Genomic DNA, 3,278 nt, shown 5'->3' with positions numbered 1-3,278 from the left:
CATCTGTCATTCCTTCTATTTGCTAGAAGCATGGCACTAAATCCAGCTAACAGTAAAGGAGAGGAGATTAAACAAGGGTGTGAATGCAGGAGAAGGGGCTGATTGGAGGCCATCTGGAGGCTCCCTGCTACCCCAGAGTATACCTGTCTGCGTATGGCAGTGATCCACAAAGAAAGGACGTGACAATGCAAGAGAGAAGAGAGAAGACCTAGAAAAGGCAGAGGAAATCTAGGCACAGGGCTTTGCAGTTACCGGTCCACTGCATTTTTCATAGTCCTCTCATGGCCTGGCTGCATGCACCTGTTTTTTGGCTTTTTTTTAAATCAAGATATGAAATTGGTTGGATCTTTGTTATCTGTCACGTCACAGCAAGATTCATTATCTGCCCTGCTTATAAAGCCATACCAAATCTGATATCCGCCACCCCCCCCCACAGAAACACCCCAACTGTGTTTTCCTTTCAAGTATCACCTCCCACTAAAATATTTGGGGAACAGGAAATTTGTTTTTGTTTGCCCCGAGTCAGTTCATGCTGTAACTCGTTGCTCCAATATCACCTGCCTACCGCCCATTGATTTTGGTTCAGCCCTCAGCCCTTTTCACCTGTAAGCCCCAACTAATAGCCTCCTTTGATTTAATGCTGCCAACCATGACAACCTCAGAGGGTTGATACAACAAGGTGGCTGTCCTTTCACTGACCCCTACTTTAATTCCCCACTATGTGACCAACCTCCCAGACTACCACAGCCCACACTGCTCCCTTGTTAATGAAGGTGTGGGGTTAACTGAGGCAATCTTAGGCACAGATCAAGATAGCAACCATAAAAAAATTTATCTCACCATGATGAAACTGTCACAGACATATTTTTGGTTCAGATCCACCAGCTGCCATGTTGTTGGACCGTGGCTGCCTGCTTCTTTCCTCCCTCTTGTCCAGCTTCCTTCACACACTGAAAACATTCTCTTCACTCTTCTGAGCAATCAGCAGCCTTACCCTAAGTATGAAGCAGGTTACAGGCCCCACTACTGCAGATCCAAAAAACCATATTAAATGGCTCTGCTAAAGGGGAGAAGGCACATACATGTTGATTCTGGACTCAAAAGATGATAAAATCAAATACAAAACCAAGAATAAGCCTTCAACTTAGTTTTTTCTCTTATATATCCTGGTCGAAAATTTTTCTCTTATCTTATCAGTCTCCGTAAGATAACAGAACAGTGAAAATAACAATACGTAAAACCCCTTCTGGTCAAGATGATGGAGTAGGCAGAGGTTATGATCACCTCCTCCTACAACCACATCAAATTTACAACTAAATTTTAGAACAATTATCATTGAGAACCACCTGAAGACTAGCTGAACAGAATTCCTATAACTAAAAATATAAAGAAGCCACAGTGAGACTGATCCGAAGGGTGAAGAAGCTATGCCCTCACCAATGCCGCTGGGTGTCATCCAATCCAACCGAGTGTCCAAATAAAAGAATGGCTATAAGGGGCAGATCCTCCCTTTCTTCTTAAGTTGAGACATCTCTCTGTCCTGTGCTCTGACATCAGAGCTCCTGGTTCTCGGGCCTTCGGATTGGACTGAATTACACCACGGGTTTTCTAGTTCTCCATCTTGCAGATAGCACGCTTCCCAGCCTCTATAATTGTGTGAGCCAATTCCCATAATGAATCTCCTCTTATATATCTCTACATATCCTGTTGGTTCTATTTCTTCTGAGAAACATGCATGGATACACATTATTGACCTTAAAAAATAAGTTATTTTACCAGAAAAAAATGGATTTATTAAAGAATAGCAAAGAATTGCAATTCAAGACCTGAGCTATGACAAAACCATAGTCAAGTATGGAGAACCAAGGAGAGGAACTTTCTTTTATGGAGGAAAGGGGAAGTTGGGAGAAGGTGTTATAAACAAAGAGTCCACTGGAGAAAACTGGGAGTTCAAAGTCTAGTGGCTTTTCATTGTCTGGGTTATGATAATCTCTCATTGGCTAGGCTGTTGCTGGGGAAGGAGAAAATCTTCCCCTTCTGGGGTAGTAGAGTAGAAAACATCTTCCTATTGGAAACGCAAGGAATATCTCTTCCTGTTTGGGGCAACCAATGATGAGTGGTACGGGGTGCGAGTTCCCCCTACAGGCCCTCCAGATTCTAATTTTGGTTGAGGTCTCCTTTATTAATTTTTACAAGCCCATGCCTTTGCTTATGCTGTACCTTAGCCTAGCTTATCTTCACTAAATCTCCTCCTCTTCTTGACCTTCCCCCTCAATCTAGGCCCAGCTAACATGCCCCTCCTGCAGGGAGCCTTCCCAGATTGCCACAGCCCACTCCAATCCCTGGTGTTTGAATTGGTGTTAGGCTTCGGTGTCAGGAATTATTTTTCTTTTTTCCCCGAATGAATTAGACCTGATTTTGTCTGCTAGCCAAGTTATAAAGTTCTCTGGGTCAGACGGACAGGTCTTAACTCACCTCCCATGATGTGATACTTATTTCCCTGTACCGCACATAGTGTGAGGTTAATACTTGCTTGTTCAACGGGTCCATTAACTGGAGCCATTTATCTGCACCCTCTCTCCACATTCTTTGGAATGTCAGGGGGGCATCTCAGGGATTCTGATAGGGCAAGGAATCATGCACCTCTCAGGCTAGGGACTGAAGTGGAAGGGGGTGCCATTACCTTCAGTCAGGCTTTGTCCTCAACTTTGCAGGTCCTTACATTTGATGTTAGCAGCCTACCCCGAGATAAGCTAAAGGCAAACTACTACAAAACAATAACGAGATCGATCTGTATCACAGAAATTGGGTTTCCTCAATGGCTGTGCTGTCTTGAATCCCAACCTCTACACTTTTTTGCCTTCTGCTCTACCTCTCCCTTCCCCAGCTTACTTGCCTTCGTTTAGAAGCCCTTCTGGAAGCCTTCCTGGCCTTGCAGGTCTGAGCCAGCAGTGCCCGTGGTTCCAGCGCCTCCTCTTCCACCACAACGGCCCCGCGATCCGTATGTGAGCGTGCGGACCTGGCCTAGGAAATTCTCACCCACGACGGACCTCCCAGAGTCCGGCCGAGGGCAGGGCACTCCCCACGCATCTGCCCAGTAAGGGCACACCAACCACAGTACCTCTGGGAGGCCAGCCTCCCACCTCTCGCCCCTCACGCAAGCCAATCACTTCGCGCGCTTGGTCCCTCGTGCCCACCGTAGGCGCCTCCCCCACCTGTCACCGCGTGGCCCGGCCGGCGGAGCGGCCTGCGCCATCTTGCCCAGCCGGCGTCCCACG

This window comes from Miniopterus natalensis, chromosome 2, assembly GCF_054644295.1.
Source record: "Miniopterus natalensis isolate mMinNat1 chromosome 2, mMinNat1.hap1, whole genome shotgun sequence".
Taxonomy (NCBI): Eukaryota; Metazoa; Chordata; class Mammalia; order Chiroptera; family Miniopteridae; genus Miniopterus; species Miniopterus natalensis.
Note: the sequence above shows the minus strand (reverse complement) of the source record.